This window comes from Salvelinus fontinalis, chromosome 36 (genome assembly GCF_029448725.1).
Source record: "Salvelinus fontinalis isolate EN_2023a chromosome 36, ASM2944872v1, whole genome shotgun sequence".
Classification (NCBI taxonomy): domain Eukaryota; kingdom Metazoa; phylum Chordata; class Actinopteri; order Salmoniformes; family Salmonidae; genus Salvelinus; species Salvelinus fontinalis.
In genome coordinates, this window is record NC_074700.1 from 19,524,327 (window position 1) to 19,549,545 (window position 25,219).

Sequence of the window (25,219 nt, forward strand, 5' to 3'; positions counted from 1 at the left end):
TAAAATTGTGTCCAATGTCAAGTGGTTATGAGACTCTCCACTGAATATCTGGGAGGTGTTGGGGTGTATGGTCAGAACAGCCTTCACCACTCCTGCACAAAATCAAACCAGCATGAAACAGTTGCCTTACACATGTTATTTCGAGACACAAAAACTCTAAATATGTCCAGCCAAAATCAACTTTAAAAATCACAAATAAATAAATATAATGAAGCATTGAGAAATGGAGGCTTGATGAAGTGAACAAATATCTACCATCATCATCTTCAGAGTGTCCAGAGTTGATGTGTGTATTCAGCACTACAACAAAGAAAGTCACATTGCACCAACATTAGCTGGAAATATATAATAACATGCCATATTCATCTTACTGATTACCAAATACTTTTTACTTTATGTACTTTATTTTAAAGATGCAATCTGCAATTTCCACATAGATTTTAGCACTTTTAAATGAATAATAGCCATTCATTCTGAAAGAGTATCACCTTTAATTGCTTCATTAGGAAAAAACACATGATTCCACATCAAATCAAATGTTTTTGGAACACTACACATGAAGCTTCACATATTATATCAAATTGTATTTGTCACATGCAACGAATACAAAAGGTGTAGACCTTACAGGGAAATGCTTACTTACAAGCCCTTAACCAACAATGCAGTTCAAGAAAGAGTTAAGAAAATATTTACTCAGCAAACTAAAGTAATAAATAGTCAAATAAAAATAAAAAGTTACAATAAAAATAACGATAATGAGGCTATATACAGGAGGTATGGGTACGAAATCAATATGCGGGCAGCCCGTCAGGAAGTCCAGGATCCAGTTGCAGAGGGAGGTGTTTTGGTCCCAGGGTCCTTAGCTTGGTGATGGTCTTTGAAGGCACTGTGGTATTGAACACTGAGCTGTAGTCAATGAATAGCATTATCACATAATGTTGAATCTGCAGACGTGTTGCTGTGCGTTTTGTTGCTGTGCGATTTGCTGCGAACTTTACTTTACTTTGCTAGCTGACAACTTTACGTTTTTTGTTTTGTTTCTGTTTTTAATTACCGTTTATATTTTTAGTTTTTCCATCGCAACTTTTTTCCCTCATTCAACCTTTTCACTCCGGACGCTTTATCTGGACATGGTTCGTCAACACCTTCAACAGCCGAAGCTAAGTAGTAACATTAACATGATGTCTTCTAATTGCAGTCGCTGTACTCATAATATACAGGAGAACGATCGCCTTACGGCGAAAATAGCCGTGCTGCAAGCCCAGCTTCAGACGCAATCGTTAGGCAAGGGTATTTTCAGTGTAGGAAAGGAAGAAACAGCGTCTGTGCCACCAGTAAGTACAGATAGTAACGTTAGTATAAATCCCCCCGCACAGTCCCCGCAGCCGGACAACTTTCTCATGGCTTCTGGAGGGAAATGCTGTTGGAATGCTCAACCGGTGTCGCTCATTCAGCCGACAGAAACTTTCAACCGGTTTTCCCCATTATGTAGCGAGTCGGAGTCTGAGTCTTCTCTTGTCTCTACTCCTCCCGTTACGGGGTCTGAGACGCCGAAGGCTCCCACCGTTAGCTCTGACAAATTGAAAACCCTAGTCATTGGCGACTCCATTACCCGCAGTATTAGACTTAAAACGAATCACCCAGCGATCATACACTGTTTACCAGGGGGCAGGGCTACCGACGTTAAGGCTAATCTTAAGATGGTGCTGGCTAAAGCTAAATCTGGCGAGTGTAGAGAGTATAGAGATATTGTTATCCACGTCGGCACCAACGATGTTAGGATGAAACAGTCAGAGGTCACCAAGTGCAACATAGCTTCAGCGTGTAAATCAGCTAGAAAGATGTGTCGGCATCGAGTAATTGTCTCTGGCCCCCTCCCAGTTAGGGGGAGTGACGAGCTCTACAGCAGAGTCTCAGCACTCAATCGCTGGTTGAAAACTGTTTTCTGCCCCTCCCAAAAGATAGAATTTGTAGATAATTGGCCCTCTTTCTGGGACTCACCCACAAACAGGACCAAGCCTGACCTGCTAAGGAGTGACGGACTCCATCCTACCTGGAGGGGTGCTCTCATCTTATCTACCAACATAGATAGGGCTCTAACTCCTTTAGCCCCACAATGAAATAGGGTGCAGGCCAGGCAGCAGGCTGTTAGCCAACCTGCCAGCTTAGTGGAGTCTGCCAATAGCACAGTCAGTGTAGTCAGCTCAGCCATACCCATTGAGACTGTGTCTGTGCCTCGACCTAGGTTGGGCAAAACTAAACATGGCGGTGTTCGCCTTAGCAATCTTATTAGGATAAAGACCTCCTCCATTCCTGCCATTATTGAAAGAGATCGTGATACCTCACATCTCAAAATAGGGTTACTTAATGTTAGATCCCTCACTTCAAAGGCAGTCATAGTCAATGAACTAATCACTGATCATAATCTTGATGTGATTGGCCTGACTGAAACATGGCTTAAGCCTGATGAATTTACTGTGCTTCTTGAGAATACAGGGGGTGCTGTTTTCACATTAGCATAATTGCCTCTACAGATAAAACTGCCTCTTATTCAATTATTGCTGTTACTATATGCATATAACCATATCCCATTGGATAGAAAACAAGCTATGGTTTCTAAAACCGTTCCAATTTTGTCTCTGAGTCAAACACAGGTCAGTTCACAGCACTTTCCCTGAGCCAGAAGAAGATTGCAAGATGTGTATGCTCGCTTCAAAGCTCTGCCTATATATGGTCACGCGACCTATGACCCGAAACACACTTCCTTCTTCTTCCTCTGGGTGTCTGGAAGACGTCAGAGGAGAAATTTTTTGTTTATCTTGTACTGACGTGAAATAAGACCTATTTCTTTAGCGTGACCGACAACTTCCGGTTTCTGAGATGCGCGTTTTCAGAGGTGCCATTGTCTTTTGTTATGCTGACGTTACGGATGAAAACTATCTCCGTCTCGAAGTTTGTTTGATACATGTGACCATATCACCGTAATGTATGTTTTTTCAATATAGTTTAATCAGATTATTAGAATTTTTTCGGGAGTTTTGCCGTGTTCCGTTCTTTGAGTTTTTTAACTTTGGACAGGGGCCGTGCCAGTCGACCAGTACCCAGGCTAAATGAAGAGGGGAAGTTGCCATTGTGAATGGATTGAACGACTCATCAGGACTAAGGACACCTTGATCAACATTCTGATGAAAGACCAGCAATAGTAAGACCCAATTTACGATGTTATTTCATATATCTGTCGTGCATGTGAACTGGTCGCGCGCGTCCAGCTGGTTCTGGCTGGCCTGGTTATGCTAATTTAGCGCTACATTTTGTTTTCGCTATAAAACATTTAAAAAATCTGAAATATTGTTTGGATTCACCAGATGTTGGGCTTTCAATGTCTGTACGCTGTGTATTTTTTCTGAAATGTTTTAAGACAAGTAATTAGTTATATAACGTTTGTCTCTGTAATTGTTCTAGCTGCATCAGCACTATATCAGATTGCAGCTGCAATGTAGAACTGTGATTTATACCTGAAAAATGCACATTTAAAAAAAAAAAACTATGCTATACCATAAATATGTTATCAGACTGTCATCTTAAGAATTTGTTTGTTGGTTAGTGGCTATCAATATCTTAGTTTAGCCGAATTGGTGATAGCACCTGATGGAGTAAGAAACTGTTGGAGTAAGAAAATGGTGTCATTTTGCTAACGTGTTTAGCTAATAGATTTACATATTGTGTCTTCCCTGTAAAACATTTAAAAAATCTGAAATGGTGGTTTTATTCACAAGATCTGTGTCTTTCATTGGGTGTCTTGGACTTGTGATTTAATGATATTTAGATGCTACTATTTAATTGTGACGCTATGCTAGCGATGCTAATCAGTGTGGGGGGTGTGGGGGGTGCTCCCGGATCCGGGTTAGGTACTCTGTAGAGGTTTTAAATGAGGCCTCACCTCCTGGTTACACTAGTGACCATATCCCCCGTGCATCCCGCAAAGGCGGAGGTGTTGCTAACATCTACAATAGCAAATTTCAATTTACAAAAAAAAAAATGGCGTTTTCGTCTTTTGAGCTTCTAGTCATGAAATCTATGCAGCCTACTCAATCACTTTTTATAGCTACTGTTTACAGGCCTCCTGGGCCATATACAGCGTTCCTCTCTGAGTTTCCTGAATTCCTATCAGACCTTGTAGTCATAGCAGATCATATTCTAATTTTTGGTGATTTTAATATTCACATGGAGAAGTCCACAGACCCACTCCAAAAGTCTTTCGGAGCCATCATCGACTCAGTGGGTTTTGTCCAACATGTCTCTGGACCTACTCACTGCCACAGTCATACTCTGGACCTAGTTTTGTCCCATGGAATAAATGTTGTAGATCTTAATGTTTTTCCACATAATCCTGGACTATCGGACCACCATTTTATTACGTTTGCAATTGCAACAAATAATCTGCTCAGACCCCAACCAAGGAGCATCAAAAGTCGTGCTATAAATTCTCAGACAACACAAAAATTCCTTGATGCCCTTCCAGACTCCTTCTGCCTACCCAAGGACGTCAGAGGACAAAAATCAGTTAACCACTTAACTGAGGAACTCAATTTAACCTTGCGCAATACCCTAGATGCAGTTGCACCCCTAAAAACGAAAAACATTTGTCATAAGAAACCAGCTCCCTGGTATACAGAAAATACCCGAGCTTTGAAGCAAGCTTCCAGGAAATTGGAACGGAAATGGCGCCACACAAAACTGGAAGTCTTCCGACTAGCTTGGAAAGACAGTACCGTGCAGTACCGAAGAGCCCTCACTGCTGCTCGATCATCCTACTTTTCCAACTTAATCGAGGAAAATAAGAACAATCCAAAATTTATTTTTGATACTGTTGCAAAGCTAACTAAAAAGCAGCATTCCCCAAGAGAGGATGGCTTTCACTTCAGCAGTAATAAATTCATGAACTTCTTTGAGGAAAAGATCATGACCATTAGAAAGCAAATTACGGACTCCTCTTTGAATCTGCGTATTCCTCCAGGGCTTAGCTGTCCTGGATCTGCACAGCTCTGCGAGGGCCTGGGATCGGGAGAGACACTTAAGTGTTTTAGTACTATATCTCTTGACACAATGATGAAAATAATCATGGCCTCTAAACCTTCAAGCTGCATACTGGATCCTATTCCTACTAAACTGCTGAAGGAGCTGCTTCCTGTGCTTGGCCCTCCTATGTTGAACATAATAAACAGCTCTCTATCCACCGGATGTGTACCAAACTCACTAAAAGTGGCAGTGATAAAGCCTCTCTTGAAAAAGCCAAACCTTGACCCGGAAAATATAAAAAACTATCGGCCTATATCGAATCTTCCATTCCTCTCAAAAATTTTAGAAAAAGCTGTTGCGCAGCAACTCACTGCCTTGCTGAAGACAAACAATGTATACGAAATGCTTCAGTCTGGTTTTAGACCCCATCATAGCACTGAGACTGCACTTGTGAAGGTGGTAAATGACCTTTTAATGGCGTCAGACCGAGGCTCTGCATCTGTCCTCGTGCTACTAGACCTTAGTGCTGCCTTTGACACCATCGATCACCACATTCTTTTGGAGAGACTGGAAACCCAAATTGGTCTACACGGACAAGTTCTGGCCTGGTTTAGATCTTACCTGTCGGAAAGATATCAGTTTGTCTCTGTGAATGGTCTGTCCTCTGACAAATCAACTGTACATTTCGGTGTTCCTCAAGGTTCCGTTTTAGGACCACTATTGTTTTCACTATATATTTTACCTCTTGGGGATGTTATTCGAAAACATAATGTTAACTTTCACTGCTATGCGGATGACACACAGCTGTACATTTCAATGAAACATGGTGAAGCCCCAAAATTGCCCTCGCTAGAAGCCTGTGTTTCAGACATAAGGAAGTGGATGGCTGAAAACTTTCTACTTTTAAACTCGGACAAAACAGAGATGCTTGTTCTAGGTCCCAAGAAACAAAGAGATCTTCTGTTAAATCTGACAATTCATCTTGATGGTTGTAAAGTCGTCTCAAATAAAACTGTGAAGGACCTCGGCGTTACTCTTGACCCTGATCTCTCTTTTGACGAACATATCAAGACTGTTTCAAGGACAGCTTTTTTCCATCTACGTAACATTGCAAAAATCAGAAATTTTCTGTCCAAAAATTATGCAGAAAAATTTATCCATGCATTTGTTACTTCTAGGTTAGACTACTGCAATGCTCTACTTTCCGGCTACCCGGATAAAGCACTAAATAAACTTCAGTTAGTGCTAAATACGGCTGCTAGAATCCTGACTAGAACCAAGAAATTTGATCATATTACTCCAGTGCTAGCTTCCCTACACTGGCTTCCCGTTAAGGCAAGGGCTGATTTCAAGGTTTTACTGTTAACCTTTAAAGCGTTACATGGGCTTGCTCCTACCTATCTTTCCGAGTTGGTCCTGCCGTACATAACTACACGTACGCTACGGTCACAAGACGCAGGCCTCCTAATTGTCCCTAAAATTTCTAAGCAAACAGCTGGAGGCAGGGCTTTCTCCTATAGATCTCCATTTTTATGGAACAGTCTGCCTACCCATGTGAGAGACGCAGACTCAGTCTCAACCTTTAAGTCTTTACTGAAGACTTATCTCTTCAGTAGGTCATATGATTGAGTGTAGTCTGGCCCAGGAGTGTGAAGGTGAACGGAAAGGCTCTGGAGCAACGAACCGCCCTTGCTGTCTCTCCAGGGCCGGTTCCCCTCTCTCCACTGGGATTCTCTGCCTCTAACCCTGTTACTGGGGCTGAGTCACTGGCTTGCTGGTGCTCTTTCATGCCGTCCCTAGGAGGGGTGCGTCACTTGAGTGGGTTGAGTTACTGACGTGAACTTCCTGTCTGGGTTGGCGCCCCCCCTTGGTTGTGCTGTGATGGAGACCTTTGTGGGCTATACTCGGCCTTGTCTCAGGATTGTAAGTTGGTGGTTGAGGATATCCCTCTAGTGGTGTGGGGGCTGTGCTTTGGCAGAGTGGGTGGGGTTATATCCTTCCTGTTTGGCCCTGTCCGGGGGTTTCTTCGGATGGGGCCACAGTGTCTCCTGACCGCTCCTGTCTCAGTCTCAGCCTCCAGTATTTATGCTGCAGTAGTTTATGTGTCGGGGGGCTAGGGTCTGTTGGTTATACCTGGAATACTTCTCCTGTCTTATCCAGTGTCCTGTGTGAATTTAAGTATGCTCTCTCTAATTCTCTCGTTCTCTCTTTCTCTCTGAGGACCTGAGCCCTAGGACCATACGTCAGGACTACCGGGCATGCTGACACCTTGCTGTCCCCAGTCCGCCCGGCCTTGCTGTTATTCGAGTTTCAACTGTTTCTGCCTGCGGTTACGAAACCTCTACCTGTCCCAGACCTGCTGTTTTCAACTCTTAATGATCGGCTATGAAAAGCCAACTGAGATTTATTCCTGATTATTATTTGACTATGCTTGTCATTTATGAACATTTTGAAAATCTTGGCTCTCTCTAATTTTCTCCTTCTCTCTTTCTCTCGGAGGACCTGAGCCCTAGGACCATACGTCGGGACTACCGGCCGTGGTGACTCCTTGCTGCCCCCAGTCCGCCTGGCCTTGCTGCTATTCCAGTTTCAACTCTTCTGCCTGCGGTTATGGAACCCCTACCTGTCCCAGACCTGCTGTTTTCAACTCTTAATGATCGGCTATGAAAAGCCAACTGAGATTTATTCCTGATTATTATTTGACCATGCTTGTCATTTATGAACATTTTGAAAATCTTGGCTCTCTCTAATTTTCTCCTTCTCTCTTTCTTTCTCTCGGAGGACCTGGGCCCTAGGACCATGCGTCGGGACTGCCGCCCGTGGTGACTCCTTGCTGTCCCCAGTCCGCCTGGCCTTGCTGCTATTCCAGTTTCAGCTGTTCTGCCTGCGGTTATGGAACCGCCACCTGTCCCAGACCTGTTGTTTTTCAACTCTTAATGATCAGCTATGAAAAGCCAACTGAAAATTATTCATGATTATTATTTGACCATGCTTGTCACTTATGAACATTTTTGAACATCTTGGCATAGTTCTGTTATAATCTCCACCCGGCACAGCCAGAAGAGGACTGGCCACCCCTCATAGCCTGGTTCCTCTCTAGGTTTCTTCCTAGGTTTTGGCCTTTCTAGGGAGTTTTTCCTAGCCACCGTGCTTCTACACCTGCATTCTAGCTGTTTGGGGTTTTAGGCTGGGTTTCTGTACAGCACTTCGAGATATTATCTGATGTACGAAGGGCTATATAAAATAAAATTGATTGATTGATTGACATAGGTGTTCCTTTTGTCCAGGTGGGAAAGGGCAGCGTGGAGTGCAATAGAGATTGCATCATCTGCGGATCTGTTAGGGCGGTATGCAAATTGGAGTGGTTTCTGGGATAATGGCGTTGATGTGAGCCATGACCAGCGTTTCAAATCACTTCATGGCTCCAGACGTGAGTGCTACGGTTCAGTAGTCATTTAGGCAGGATACCTTAGTGTTCTTGGGCACAGGCACTATGGTGATCTGCTTAAAACATGTTGGTATTACAGACTCGGACAGGGAGAGGTTGAAAATGTCAGTGAAGACACTTGCCAGTTGGTCAGCGCATGCTTGCAGTACACGTCCTGGTAATCCGTCTGGCCCTGCGGCCTTGAGAATGTTAACCTGTTTAAAGGTCTTACTCACATCGGCTGCGGAGAGCGTGTTCACACAGTCTTCCAGAACAGCTGGTGCTGTCATGCATGTTTCAGTGTTATTTTCCTCGAATCGAGCATAGAAGTAGTTTAGCTCGTCTGGTAGGCTCGTTTCACTGGGCAGCTCTCGGCTGTGCTTCCCTTTGTAGTCTGTAAGGGTTTGCAAGCCCTGCCACATCCGACGAGCGTCAGAGCCGGTGTAGTACGATTCGATCTTAGTCCTGTATTGACGCTTTGCCTGTTTGATGGTTTGTCGGAGGGTATAGCGGGATTTCTTATAAGCTTCTGGGTTTAACTCCAAAAGTTCTGGGATACTGTAAAGTCCATGGAAAACAAGAGCACCTCCTCCCAGCTGCCCACTGCACTGAGGCTAGGTAACACGGTCACCACTGATAAGTCCGTGATAATCGAAAACTTCAACAAACATTTCTCAATGGCTGGCCATGCCTTCCTCCTGGCGACTCCAACCTTGGCCAACAGCCCCGCCCCCCCGCTGCTACTCGCCCAAGCCTCCCCAGCTTCTCCTTTACCCACATCCAGATAGCAGATGTTCTGAAAGAGCTGGAAAACCTGGACCCATACAAATCAGCTGGGCTTGACAATCTGGACCCCCTATTTCTGAAACTGTCCGCCGCCATTGTCGCACCCCCTATTACCAGCCTGTTCAACCTCTCCTTCGTATCATCTGAGATCCCCAAGGATTGGAAAGCTGCCGCGGTCATCCCCCTCTTCAAAGGGGGAGACACCCTGGACCCAAACTGTTACAGACCTATATCCATCCTGCCCTGCCTATCTTTCTTCGAAAGCCAAGTCAACAAACAGATCACGGACCATCTCGAATCCCACCGTACCTTCTCCGCTGTGCAATCCGGTTTCCGAGCCGGTCACGGGTGCACCTCAGCCACGCTCAAGGTACTAAACGATATCATAACCGCCATCGATAAAAGACATTACTGTGCAGCCGTCTTCATCGACCTGACCAAGGCTTTCGACTCTGTCAATCACCATATTCTTATCGGCAGACTCAGTAGCCTCGGTTTTTCTAATGACTGCCTTGCCTGGTTCACCAACTACTTTGCAGACAGAGTTCAGTGTGTCAAATCGGAGGGCATGTTGTCCGGTCCTCTGGCAGTCTCTATGGGGGTACCACAGGGTTCAATTCTCGGGCCGACTCTTTTCTCTGTATACATCAATGATGTTGCTCTTGCTGCGGGCGATTCCCTGATCCACCTCTACGCAGACGACACCATTCTGTATACTTCCGGCCCTTCCTTGGACACTGTGCTATCTAACCTCCAAACGAGCTTCAATGCCATACAACACTCCTTCCGTGGCCTCCAACTGCTCTTAAACGCTAGTAAAACCAAATGCATGCTTTTCAACCGTTCGCTGCCTGCACCCGCACGCCCGACTAGCATCACCACCCTGGACGGTTCCGACCTAGAATATGTTGACATCTATAAGTACCTAGGTGTCTGGCTAGACTGCAAACTCTCCTTCCAGACTCATATCAAACATCTCCAATCCAAAATCAAATCTAGAGTCGGCTTTCTATTCCGCAACAAAGCCTCCTTCACTCACGCCGCCAAACTTACCCTAGTTAAACTGACTATCCTACCGATCCTCGACGATGTCATCTACAAAATAGCTTCCAATACTCTACTCAGCAAACTGGATGCAGTTTATCACAGTGCCATCCGTTTTGTTACTAAAGCACCTTATACGACCCACCACTGCGACCTGTATGCCCTAGTCGGCTGGCCCTCGCTACATGTTCGTCGTCAGACCCACTGGCTCCAGGTCATCTACAAGGCTATGCTAGGTAAAGTGCCGCCTTATCTCAGTTCACTGGTCACGATGGCTACACCCACCCGTAGCACGCGCTCCAGCAGGTGTATCTCACTGATCATCCCTAAAGCCAAAACCTCATTTGGACGCCTTTCCTTCCAGTTCTCTGCTGCCTGCGACTGGAACGAATTGCAAAAATCTCTGAAGTTGGAGACTTTTAGCTCCCTCAACAACTTTAAAAATCTGCTATCCGAGCAGCTAACCGATCGCTGCAGCTGTACATAGTCCATCTGTAAACTACCCACCCAATTTACCTACCTCACCCCCCATTCTGCTTTTATTTATTTACTTTTCTGCTCTTTTGCACACCAGTATCTCTTCTTGCACATGATCATCTGATGATTTATCACTCCAGTGTTAATCTGCTAAATTGTAATTATTCGATTTATTGCCTACCTCATGCCTTTTGCACACATTGTATATAGATTCTCTTTTTTTTCTACCATGTTATTGACTTGTTTATTGTTTACTCCATGTGTAACTCTGTGTTGTTGTCTGTTCACACTGCTATGCTTTATCTTGGCCAGGTCGCAGTTGCAAATGAGAACTTGTTCTCAACTAGCCTACCTGGTTAAATAAAGGTGAAATAAATTTCCGGAGTTCCAAATTAAGCAGCAGCAGCTGAAAAGATGAGCTCCTACAAATATTGAAATTTAAATGTTTTTTTTGAGTAAAGTACATCGAAAAAAATCAAAAGAAAACTGCAAACTGAATAGGAGACCGAACAAGCAGCAAACAAAGAAGAAAGGCTTTTGAAAAAGTAACAATTTTTTCATAAAATTATACCGTTTTCTTAGCTAGCTAAGTTGTTTACCTGTTGCTAGGCAGTTGCTAGGGACATTCCTGGAAGAAGCTAGCTAGCTAACAAGGAGTGTCTAGTTGGCAGAAGAGAAGAAGGGACAAAGAAGGGACAAAGTGGGACAAAATAAGGACAGAAGAAAAGGGAAAGGGGGGAAAGGGGACATTAAGGTGAAGCAGTCCTCTAAAGACACAAAATACAATAATACAAGAAACAACACTTCTATTGCCTCTCCCTCTACGATACGCACTTCCGGGTTTGAGCGAGTAGTTGCATTCCGCTTTGCTCCACAGGTAGTATTACATTTCATTTCATTACAGTACAACAGTTTGATTTGTTTGATCTTAGCTGGCTACATAGCCGTCTTTGTATCCAAGATAATTGTGTAGTCTAGAGTAATTGTCGAGGTTACCTAGCCAGTTAGAGGTTACCTAGCCAGCTACACTTTCAAACAAAGTCAACAACGCAGCCACTGCTAGCTAGCCTATTTCACCAGCCAGCAGTACTATATCATTTTAGTCAATAAGATTTTTTGCAACGTAAGCTTAACTTTCTGAACATTCGAGACGTGTAGTCCACTTGTCATTCCAATCTCCTTTGCATTAGCGTAGCCTCTTCTGTAGCCTGTCAACTATGTGTCTGTCTATCCCTGTTCTCTCCTCTCTGCACAGACCATACAAACGCTTCACACCGCGTGGCCGCTGCTACTCTAACCTGGTGGTCCCAGCGCGCACGACCCACGTGGAGTTCCAGGTCTCAGGCAGTCTCTGGAACTGCCGATCTGCGGCCAACAAGGCAGAGTTCATCTCAGCCTATGCTTCCCTCCAGTCCCTCGACTTCTTGGCACTGACGGAAACATGGATTACCACTGATAACACTGCTACTCCTACTGCTCTCTCCTCGTCTGCCCACGTGTTCTCGCACACCCCGAGAGCTTCTGGTCAGCGGGGTGGTGGCACTGGGATCCTCATCTCTCCCAAGTGGACATTCTCTCTTTCTCCCCTGACCCATCTGTCTATCGCCTCCTTTGAATTCCATGCTGTCACAGTTACCAGCCCTTTCAAGCTTAACATCCTTATCATTTATCGCCCTCCAGGTTCCCTTGGAGAGTTCATCAATGAGCTTGACGCCCTGATAAGTTCCTTTCCTGAGGATGGCTCACCTCTCACAGTTCTGGGTGACTTTAACCTCCCCACGTCTACCTTTGACTCATTCCTCTCTGCCTCCTTCTTTCCACTCCTCTCCTCTTTTGACCTCACCCTCTCACCTTCCCCCCCTACTCACAAGGCAGGCAATACGCTTGACCTCATCTTTACTAGATGCTGTTCTTCCACTAATCTCATTGCAACTCCCCTCCAAGTCTCCGACCACTACCTTGTATCCTTTTCCCTCTCGCTCTCATCCAACACTTCCCACACTGCCCCTACTCGGATGGTATCGCGCCGTCCCAACCTTCGCTCTCTCTCCCCCGCTACTCTCTCCTCTTCCATCCTATCATCTCTTCCCTCTGCTCAAACCTTCTCCAACCTATCTCCTGATTCTGCCTCCTCAACCCTCCTCTCCTCCCTTTCTGCATCCTTTGACTCTCTATGTCCCCTATCCTCCAGGCCGGCTCGGTCCTCCCCTCCTGCTCCGTGGCTCGACGACTCATTGCGAGCTCACAGAACAGGGCTCCGGGCAGCCGAGCGGAAATGGAGGAAAACTCGCCTCCCTGCGGACCTGGCATCCTTTCACTCCCTCCTCTCTACATTCTCCTCTTCTGTCTCTGCTGCTAAAGCCAATTTCTACCACTCTAAATTCCAAGCATCTGCCTCTAACCCTAGGAAGCTCTTTGCCACCTTCTCCTCCCTCCTGAATCCTCCTCCCCCTCCTCCCCCCTCCTCCCTCTCTGCTGATGACTTCGTCAAACATTTTGAAAAGAAGGTCGACGACATCCGATCCTCGTTTGCTAAGTCAAACAACACCGCTGGTTCTGCTCACACTGCCCTACCCTGTGCTTTGACCTCTTTCTCCCCTCTCTCTCCAGATGAAATCTCGCGTCTTGTGACGGCCGGCCGCCCAACAACCTGCCCGCTTGACCCTATCCCCTCCTCTCTTCTCCAGACCATTTCCGGAGACCTTCTCCCTTACCTCACCTCGCTCATCAACTCATCCTTGACCGCTGGCTACGTCCCTTCCGTCTTCAAGAGAGCGAGAGTTGCACCCCTTCTGAAAAAACCTACACTCGATCCCTCCGATGTCAACAACTACAGACCAGTATCCCTTCTTTCTTTTCTCTCCAAAACTCTTGAACGTGCCGTCCTTGGACAGCTCTCCTGCTATCTCTCTCAGAATGACCTTCTTGATCCAAATCAGTCAGGTTTCAAGACTAGTCATTCAACTGAGACTGCTCTTCTCTGTGTCACGGTGGCGCTCCGCACTGCTAAAGCTAACTCTCTCTCCTCTGCTCTCATCCTTCTAGACCTATCGGCTGCCTTTGATACTGTGAACCATCAGATCCTCCTCTCCACCCTCTCCGAGCTGGGCATCTCCGGCGCGGCCCACGCTTGGATTGCGTCCTACCTGACAGGTCGCTCCTACCAGGTGGCGTGGCGAGAATCTGTCTCCGCACCACGTGCTCTCACCACTGGTGTCCCCCAGGGCTCTGTTCTAGGCCCTCTCCTATTCTCGCTATACACCAAGTCACTTGGCTCTGTCATATCCTCACATGGTCTCTCCTATCATTGCTATGCAGACGACACACAATTAATCTTCTCCTTTCCCCCCTCTGATAACCAGGTGGTGAATCGCATCTCTGCATGTCTGGCAGACATATCAGTGTGGATGACGGATCACCATCTCAAGCTGAACCTCGGCAAGACGGAGCTGCTCTTCCTCCCGTGGAAGGACTGCCCGTTCCATGATCTCGCCATCACGGTTGACAACTCCATTGTGTCCTCCTCCCAGAGTGCTAAGAACCTTGGCGTGATCCTGGACAACACCCTGTCGTTCTCAACTAACATCAAGGCGGTGACCCGTTCCTGTAGGTTCATGCTCTACAACATTCGCAGAGTACGACCCTGCTTCACGCAGTAAGCGGCGCAGGTCCTAATCCAGGCACTTGTCATCTCCCGTCTGGATTACTGCAACTCGCTGTTGGCTGGGCTCCCTGCCTGTGCCATTAAACCCCTACAACTCATCCAGAACGCCGCAGCCCGTCTGGTGTTCATCTTTCCCAAGTTCTCTCACGTCACCCCGCTCCTCCGCTCTCTCCACTGGCTTCCAGTTGAAGCTCGCATCCACTACAAGACCATGGTGCTTGCCTACGGAGCTGTGAGGTGAACGGCACCTCCGTACCTTCAGGCTCTGATCAGGCCCTACACCCAAACAAGGGCACTGCGTTCATCCACCTCTGGCCTGCTCGCCTCCCTACCTCTGAGGAAGTACAGTTCCCGCTCAGCCCAGTCAAAACTGTTCGCTGCTCTGGCACCCCAATGGTGGAACAAACTCCCTCACGACGCCAGGTCAGCGGAGTCAATCACCACCTTCCGGAGACACCTGAAACCCCACCTCTTTAAGGAATACCTAGGATAGGATAAAGTAATTCTTCTAACCCCCCCCCTTAAAAGAGTTAGATGCACTATTGTAAGTGGTTGTTCCACTGGACATCATAAGGTGAATGCACCAATTTGTAAGTCGCTCTGGATAAGAGCGTCTGCTAAATGACTTAAATGTAAATGTAAATGTAAATAAAATAAAAATAGAGTCCTGCTCCTTGAAAGTGGCAGCTATAGCCTTTAACTCAGTGCGGATGTTGCCTGTAATCCATGGCTTCCGGTTGGGGTATGTACATATGGTCACTGTGGGGACGACATCATTGATGCACTTATTGATGAAGCCAATGACTGATGTGGTGTACTCTGCAATGCCATCAGAAGAATCCCAGAACATTTTCCAGTCTGTGCTAGCTAAACAGTCCTGTAGCTTAGCATCTGCTTCATCTGACCACTTTTATTGATCGAATCACTGGTGCTTCTTGCTTTAATATTTGCTTGTTAGCAGAAATCAGGAAGATATCATTATGGTCAGATTTGCCAAATGGAGGGCGAGGGAGAGCTTTGTATGCGTCTCTGTGTAGGGAGTAAAGGTGGTCTAGAGTTTTTTTCATTCTGGTTGAACATGTGACATGCTGGTAGAAATTTGGTAAAACTGATTTAAGTTTGCCTGCATGAAAGTCCCCGGCCACTAGGTGCACCGCTTCTGGATGCACATTGTCTTGTTGGCTTATGGCCTTATACAGCTCGTTGAGTACGGTCTTAGTGCCAACATCGGTTTGTGGTGGTAAATAGATGGCTACGAATGATATAGATGAGAACTCTCTTGGTAGATAGTGTGGTCTACAGATTATCATGAGGTACTCTACCTCAGGCAAGCAAAACCTCGAGACTTCTTTAATATTGGAAATCGTGCACCAGCTGTTATTTACAAACGGTGACACACCCACGCCCCTCGTCTTGCCAGACATAGCTTCTCTGTCCTGCCAATTCTCACATATGAATTCCTCTTTTCCAGGTGGGTGAGAGCTGTGTACATGGATCTTCACATGTGATCAGATAACCTTTCACATGTGGAATCAATGAAAACCATTTGGTTTTGGAACATTTCACATGTGATGATATTTCATATGAAGTTTCAGATGTGGATATTTTTAACACTACATTTAACAGGTGATGCCCTAAAATTTGTCGTTAGGATGTCCCCGGAACGTTACACAGTCACAGTGTTTTTAACTTTCATATTTGACTCACTTTGACATGATTACATTGTGATTGTTTATTTATACTGTAACTTTTATTCAAGATATACACTTGACCAGAAAGAGATAGTAACTTAACTAAATGACTACCGACCCATTGCACTCACATCCATCATTATGAAATACTTTGAGGGGCTTGTCAAAGACTACATCACATCCTCCCTCCCCAACACACTTGACCCTCTCCAATTCCCCTATCGCCCCTACAGATCCACGGACAACACAATCACCATTTCACTGCACACAGCCCTCACCCACCTGGACAAGAGGAATGCATATGTGAGGATGCTGTTCATCGACTACAGCTCGGCCGTCAATACTATAGTGCCATCTAAGCTCACCAGAAAACTCACAGCCCTGGGACTGAACTCCTCCCTATGCAACTGGGTCCTGGACTTCCTGACAGGCAGCCCTCAGGTGGTGAAGATAGGCAACATTACCTCCTCAACACGGATTCTCAACACAGGGGCCCCACAAGGGTGCGTCCTCAGTCCCCTCCTGTACTCTCTCTATACCCACGGCTGCATGGCCTCACACAGTTCCAACTCCATCAACAAGTTCACTGACGACTTGACAGTAGTAGGATTGATTACCAACAGCGACGAGACACCATACATGGAGGAGGTAGGCACTCTGCCGATGTGGTGCCAGGTAAGAAACCACTCCCTCACCTTCAGCAAAATAAAGGAGCTGATTGCGGACCTCAGGAGGAACCAGGTTGGACACGCCCCCATCCTCATCAATGGGGTCGCCGTGGAGACGGTCAAAAACTTAAAGTTCCTGGGTGTACATATGTTAGAGGAGCTGAAATGGTCAAACCACACAGACACCGTGGTGAGGAGGGCTCGACAGCAACTCTTAACCTCAGGAGGCTGATGAAATGTGGCCTTTTCCCAAGGGGCCTCACAGTATTCTACAGGAGCACCATCAAGAGCATACTGTCGGGCTGCATTACAGCCTAGTATGTCAACTGCATCACAGCCTGATACCAACAATTACCCTGCCCACACCCTAATGGACATTTGTATTTTTCATTGTCACAGTTGTAAATATGTATATATTATTTTTTTATGTTTATATTATTGTTTCATTTACACCTGAACTGTTGGATCTCAGAGTTGAAGTATTTCACTGTACACTGCAATTACATCTGTGACCTTATGCATGTGACTAAATAAACAACTAATCTAATCGAAATGCAACATGTCCTCACAAGCATTTCACCAAACCGGCAATAACATCTGCTAAATATGTGTATGTGACGAATACATTGTGATTTGATTAAAACTCACAATCTCTTGGTTCATGGCATTCCAGTCTTCCACGGCACCGTTTCTGTCAATAACTGATTTCACTTGTATTCCTAAACGTTGAACTTTACTGTAAATCTCAGCTTGTTTAAAATACACTCAATAAAACCTATTATATTTATCATAGTTATTCAGGAGTAACATTAAAACCTATTATATTTATCATAGTTATTCAGGAGTAACATTAAAACCTATTATATTTATCATAGTTATTCAGGAGTAACATTAAAACCTATTATATTTATCATAGTTATTCAGGAGTGTCACGATCGTGTGGCGGATTGACGGACCAAAACGCAGCATTTGGAAAATAAGCCATCTTCTTTTATTTTATGAAGAAGGCAAACGAAACAAAAACACTTAAACAAAACAAGAAAACGATCGTGAAGCTAATAAACGTCGTGCACATACACAGGCTACAAACGTTCTGACATAGACAATTACTCACAACCAATGAGAGCCTATGGCTACCCTAAATAAGGCTCCCAATCAGAGACAACCGAAATCAGCTGTCTCTAATTGGGAACTCATTCAGGTAACCATAGACTCTCCTAGACAACTAAACATACATAGACAACACTAGACACATGTACTCCACACAAACCCATATACTATACCCAACAACCCCTTTACCATAAAAACACCCAAAACCAACAAAACACAAACATTCCCCATGTCACACCCTGACCTAACTAAAATAATAAAGAAAACAAAGAATACTAAGGCCAGGGCGTGACAAGGAGTAACATTAAAACCTATTATATTTATCATAGTTATTCAGGAGTAACATTAAAACCTATTATATTTATCATAGTTATTCAGGAGTAACATTAAAACCTATTATATTTATCATAGTTATTCAGGAGTAACATTAAAATCTATTATATTTATCATAGTTATTCAGGAGTAACATTAAAACAGAATAATATGCCCCAAAAACATAAGACAAATATACAGAAAACCCTCAAATGACTGATTCCAGTAAATGAAATCAATGATGACAGAATAGTCAGATTAACTGCTAACTATCAGTGCAGTTGGCATTATTTTGCAATGTGCGTAGATGTATAGGTAATTCATCTGTGGGGGACTTCTGAGAATGCGACTGTACAGAGTTGTTAGCGCAGCAGAAAGATCAGCGTACCCCAAATGTAGAGGTTGTGAGTTTCAAATCCCAGGTGGGGTCATATTGAAGTGATCATGTCAAATGTACAGCATGTCACTCACCTTAAAACTCATACACCATTTAATTGAGCATTTTCACATGTGAAATAGCTGTTTTCACATGTTGAGCTGACATTTTCACATGTGAAAACCAGAGACATGTGAGGTAGATCTTGAAACCATATGTTCACATGTATTAAATTCATATTAACACCACCTTTTAACGAGAGAAAAATTACGTTTCCACCTCACATGTGAATTGCAACAATTTCACGTGTGAAAAACTTTCACATGGGAAAACCTAACTCTCTGTAGAATTGCATTTTCAAGTGAAAAAATAAGTTCAGAAGTGAATTGTGCATAACAAGTCACTTAATAAGTTGCATGGACTCACTATGTGTGCAATGATGGTGTTTAACATGATTTTTGAATGACAACCTCATCTCTGTACCCCACACAGACAATTATCTCTAAGGTCTCTCAGTTGAGAAGTGAATTTCAAACACAGATTCAATCACAAAGACCAGGGATGTTTTCCAACGCCTCTCAAAGATGGGCACCTATTGGTAGATGGGCTAAATAAAATTAAAAAGCAGACTTGAATATCCATTTGAAGGGAGAAAACTGAGGATCAACAACATTGTAGTTACTCCACAATACCAACCTAATTGACAGAGTGAAAAGAAGGAAGCCTGTACAGAATACAAATATTCCACAACATGCGTCCTGATTGCAACAACACAGTAAAGTAATTCTGCAAGCAATTCTGCAAAAAAATGATGTAAGTAAGATATTTCTGTATTTCATTTTCAATAGATTTGTAAACATTTCTAAAAACATGTTTTCACTTTGTCATTATGGGTATTGTGTGTAGATGGGGAGGAAAAATTCATATTTTAATACATTTTGAATTCAGGCTGTAACACAACAAAATGTGGAATTAGTCAAGGAGTATGAATACTTTCTGAAGGCACTCTATCACTCCTCACCTCTCCACCTAATAGCTGATGTGTGGTGAGCGTTCTGACACACAACTGGTTGTCTTTCATCACTCAGGTGGGTGCAACACATTGCTGGTGGATGAGGCTAGTTTCCCCCTACTATGTAAAGCGCTTTGAGTAACTCAGTTAGTAGAAAAGCACTATATAAATCCAATCAACTTTTAATTTTGTTATCGCAGTAACTTCTCATAAGATCACGTGATAACATGAGATCACATGTGAAATTCATGTGTTTTTCCATACAGGTAGTGCCACAGTCTTGTTAACAATATCACTGTAAACAAACAATGTACATGAATGAATTCCCCTAGCAACATTCCTCAGCTGTATACCACAACAAGTGGCCGTTTTGTGGTAGTTTCAATTACGGACTGCAGCTTTAAAAAGGCCAGAGACTTACCATGTCCTGTAATCCCATTTTAGTACCATTTACTAATAAGTATTTGCACTGTTTTATCAATAAGGGGAATAAAACAAAAAAGCTAAAGCATAAAACTGTCTTAATTTACATGTAGGTGTTATTCCTTTTTTCCATCAAAGTCTTAGCAAATCAGGTAATTAGTGTTCATACACAAACACACTAACTCAGTACTTACAGAGTAACACACAGAACAAGGTGTGCTCCATTCTGTCCTGACGATGATCTCTGAACTACAGTTCTTCTGACAAACCCCTCTACTTCCTATATGATGACAGACGGATTAGTTTACGCCTCTTTACCGTCACACAGAGAAATAGAGAGAAGCATTCTGCAGAAATGTACGAAGACTGAGAAAAAATAGTAGTGGTTAAAGGGGTGTTTATTTTCTGACCAACTTCTCTGTATGGCCCCACACTGCATGATCTCACACTGGTTACTTCCTCTTTATTGGAGGAAAGGAGGATGGAATGAGAATAGAACAGATGCTTGTAGGCCCTTTGCTAAGTTGTCAAGTAGCAAGCCTAGCCAGCTAACCTCAGTTGTTCCACTGCCCACACAGGAAATATAACAACTTTAGCCTCCCCCTAACTTAACAGGGCTACTGAGTGGTGCAGCGTTCTAAGGCACTGCATCTCAGTGCTAGAGACCCTGGTTTGATTCCAGGCTGTATCACAACCGGCCATGATTGGGAGTCCCTTAGGGTGCCGCACAATTGGCCCAGCGTCGTTAGGGTTTGGCTGGGGTAGGCCGTCATTGTAAATAAGAAATTGTTCTTAACTGACTTGCCTAGTTAAATAAAGTTGATTTTATAACAAACACACATGTGCACACACGCCTGTGCACGCACCATAGAGAATTGTTTTGTTCGCTAGGTTATAAACCCTGCATGATGATAGCTGCCAAGATCTATTGCTATGAATTCTAGTTACTTTTGAAGGACATGGTGTGCCCTAGAAACTAATATGTAACACTGTAAAGACATTTGTTTATTATAAAAGCTAAAAAGTGTTTACAAATACCGGTCATTGAAATTACAGTAATTTGTGGATTAGGATTCTAAATTGTGTAAAGGCACTATTTTCCTATTGAGATGCGTTACATTGAAAATTGTACAGTGTCTATTTAAAATGGCAGGTGACTGAACAAAGTGTAAACAAATGGTTAATGACGGGAGAGTAGTTTTAGAACGGCTCACGACATGGTATATGAATATAAAATGTGGTTCCGGTGATTCGCTATAGGGAGATAAAAATGTTGGTAATATGGGTCTTTTGAACTGGTTGGGCTAGAAGCTAGCCGCTTTTGCTGCGTTACTGGTCCCACCATGACGATGACAAATCTGAACTAGCTTCTTTCTCTAGGGGAGTACCAGATAGCTGTCTGTGGCTGTGCTGCCCAATGAGGGTGAAGTAAAAGCCCAATGAGGGTGAAGTAAGAAATGACTATACTGACTGATCTCTAGCTCAAAGGAGAGTGTTATCCATAACAGCGTCAACTCGCATTTCCCCCCCAAAATCTCTCAGAATCCTTAAAAGGGCTGAGGGGCTTTAACAGTGAGTGCTGGAAACCTGTTCTCCCGTAGAACAGGGAAGCCAATATGGTTTCACCTGCCTTGTTGTACAGAGTAACAGCGCCCTCTGATAGGAAAACGGAGGGGGGGCAGGTAGCCTAGCGGTTACAGCGTTGGGACAGTAACGGAAAGGTTGGTTGTTTGAATCCCTGAGCCGTCAAGGTGGATAAATCTTCCGTTCTGCCCTTGAGCAACGCAGTTAACCCCCACAACAACTGTTCCCCGGGCGCAGAAGACATGGATGTCAATTAAGACAGCCCCCCTCACCACTCTGATTCAGAGGGTTTGGGCTCAATGCGGAAGCCAAATTTCGGTAGAATGTGTTCAGTTCTGCAAATGACAAAGAAGTCCCTTGACTGTGATTGTTTGCGCCAACAGTTAGAGGCAAAAAGGGCCATGGTGAAGGGTGAAAGACATATTACCCTCCTGCTCTGTGTGTTGGTGACACTGGAGGGAGGGCTGACATGCTGAATCCACCCCTGGATGAAAACATGAGAAAGTGCCACGAGGAGAGCCTGAGGGAGATGGGCATTTGGGGGGAACAAAAAGTGTGTGTCCTCCATTTTCTGATGTGAGCACAACACAGCCACTGAAGTCAGGTGCTGCACAGAGAATAGGGTTTTGTCTTAACGCAGCCCTGCCTTCCCACTGCTGCAAAACTCAGAGAGGAGAAGGAGTGACTAATATTAAACATGAAGAGAAAGGGTAGGGCGGGGAGCCATAGGCTCTGCACTCTATCCTCCTCAGCCTCCAGGGCTATGCCCTAGGTTGGACGACCCTTTTTACCTCTCTTAGGAGAATTAGAGGGGCTTGTCCTTGCTGCAGCGTAGGACAGCTTCCCTACAGGTTTGGCCTGGTTCAGGGGCCTAGCCTGAGAATTGTCAGACTGCTGCGTCGCCGGGACCTCAGTCCCTAAGGCCAGCTTGTTGCCCCCCCCCCCCCCGAGGTGTGAGGCTGGGGCGAGATGCAGGAACAAAGAACAAACAGGCTGCCATGGGGCCCGGGTCTGTGGGGCATGCAGAAGTTGAAGGCTTCACATTCTTTCCTGTGAATGTCACACTTCTGCTGTATGGTCGTAGGCGACAACAAAAGCAAACTGAATCTTGTACGCACTCGTAACAATAGACAGCATTTGTGAGTAACTGTGCATGCACATCAAATCTCCGATATGAGAAGAAGCTGTGTACAAGCCAGGTGACTCATGCTCACCAGAGGTAGTGGTGTCAAAGAGATGTTCTCAAAAATAGACACTTTTAGCAAAATAACTCACGTTGGCAGAATTACCAAAGAGTGGGGCTGGCTCAGTTTATAGGCAAAAAGCAACTCAATGCAAGGCGAACTAAATACATTTCAGCATGGCTGTGAATTAGCCTTGACAGGCATGAGCTAGCTCATTAGATGCCTCATGGCTAATGGCTAGCTGAAGTGAGCAGTGTTCAGAAGTTGGCACATCAATGGTACCAACTTCAGACGAGTCTCCTTGTACCTTTGGGGGTCAATGAGCAAAACAGACAACACCATCATGTTCATGAGAGTCTCACCTTTCCACAGAGTGGTAATAGGCTACAGATGTTTACGTGAGAAGACCGGAAGTGCGACACTGGCAAATGCATTGGATGTATCTAGCTTAAACAGACAGATTTGAATGGGGATGTTTTTGTTATGTAACTTAGATTGATGCACTGGTTAGTCAATCGACTCTAGAGGGTTGCAGGAAACAGGGATCCAGTCAATCTGAGGAGAGATTGAGAGTAATGCTCTTCGTGGTAAAAAGTCTGAATAATCAGAGGGCGGGAAATTGTCTCTTTTTAAGTAGGTGAGTTGCTCACCTCATTCTCCACTCTACCTGTCTGTCTCCAACAGACGCTTCTTCCTATAAATTCCCATTTAGAGTTACTGAAACGAATCATTGAAAGAGAACCTTAAATATACGGTTATTATTTTGCAATTATTGTAAACAACGTAGATGAATGAATTTCCCTAGCCCCATCCCTCAGGCATATACCACAACAAGTGCAAGGGGGAACATTTTGTGATAGTTTGAATTAGGGACTGAAGCTTTCATAATGTTCATACATTTCAAATGTTCTGCACACAGAGAGAATACAGAGACAAAAATATTCAAAACACCACTCATTAATCTCTTAGCACAGTTTACTATAACTGTAGAGATGGAACTATCAACCATGTACAATAATCACAACTTGATACTAGAACACATCCAACAAAAATAGCATTTTGCATTCATTGTCATTGACAGCACATTTAGCAACCACTGAGTTAGTGCTACTCTGTAGTTCCTGAGTGGTGACCTGGTTAAATGCACACCACACCACCACACTACCAAGGTCTGCATGGTATCTGCTATACAAGCTCAGGTTCTCACAGAGATGCTACTTCAATGTAGGATGTTCATTCACCCCCACCTCATATACAGATATATGATCTTAATATAAACTATATTGTCAAGGCAAAATAATCCTGCAGCAACAGGATTTGAACGTTTATGTCCAAAATGTTGCTTGATTGGTGGTTAGGCTATTAGCTGGCCAAAAGTAGGCTATATGAAAAGTGCAATACTGTTAATTTAGTTTTCAGTTAGTTTATGTAAATCACAAAGCTCATCTGCATTTCCTGTGGTGCAGGACAAACCTTAGCAACAAAATAGTGATCAAGTTAAGATCCTACAACTGTAGACCTATACTATATTTGCTGAAATCCCACTTTAGTACCATTTACTAATGAGCATTTGCACTGGTTTATCAATTAGGGATAAAACACACACAACATCTAAAGCATTGAAACTGTCTTCATTTACATTGTGTTATTCCTTTTTTCCACCAAAGTCTTAGTAAATCAGGTAATTAGTGTTCATACACAAACACACTAATTCAATACTTACAGAGTAACACACAGAGCAAGGTGTGCTCCATTCTGTCCTGACGATGATCTCTGAACTACAGTTCTTCTGACAAACCCCTCTACTTCTTATAAGATGACAGATGGATTAGTTCATGCCTCTTTACTGACATACAGAGAAATAGAGAGAAGCATTCTACAGAAATGTACGAAGACTGTGAGAAAAAAGAGTAACAGTTGCTGGCAAGATTATTTTCTGACCAACTTATGATTAGCTACATGACCTCACTCTGGTTACTTCCTCTTTACTGGATAAAAGGAGGGTGAAATGAGAATAGATACCTGAGATGAGATCAGAGCTTGTAGTTTGATGTCAGAATGTGTAGATGGTTGTTTCATCTTTCCACCCACAATGCACAGATAGATAGAATAGATATCCCTTACTTGTTGTAGACCTCCCTACAAGCCTAGGGTGCTAGCATCAGTTGTTCTTCTGCCCACAAATAGACACCTAGACCCCCACCTCCTTCCTTCTCCTCACCCCGTCTCTTCACACACACTACTGCTCAGTAATAGCATGTGTCAAAACCAGTCAGCTAGCTAACTCCTTCATTACTCAGATGGTTCTGAGGGATACGTTTAGTTAAATACTGACATAGATATGTTTTTGTTATTGTGTTGTTTATGTGATGTGTATCAGGGTAATTGTTCAATTATTTTGTGTGTGTGTGTGTGAGTACGTCAGAGGCATACACATCCATT

General features: G+C 44.1%; 1 long non-coding RNA gene across 1 annotated transcript; it reads right to left on the reverse strand.

The window, feature by feature from the left end:
• Window positions 1–30: 30 nt before the first annotated feature.
• Window positions 31–24,598, reverse strand: LOC129835379 (uncharacterized). The gene is made up of 3 exons (XR_008756409.1): window positions 24,501–24,598; window positions 256–300; window positions 31–92 (listed from the first exon to the last, which is right to left on the reverse strand). It is a non-coding gene; the product is annotated as an uncharacterized LOC129835379 (long non-coding RNA).
• Window positions 24,599–25,219: the final 621 nt, after the last annotated feature.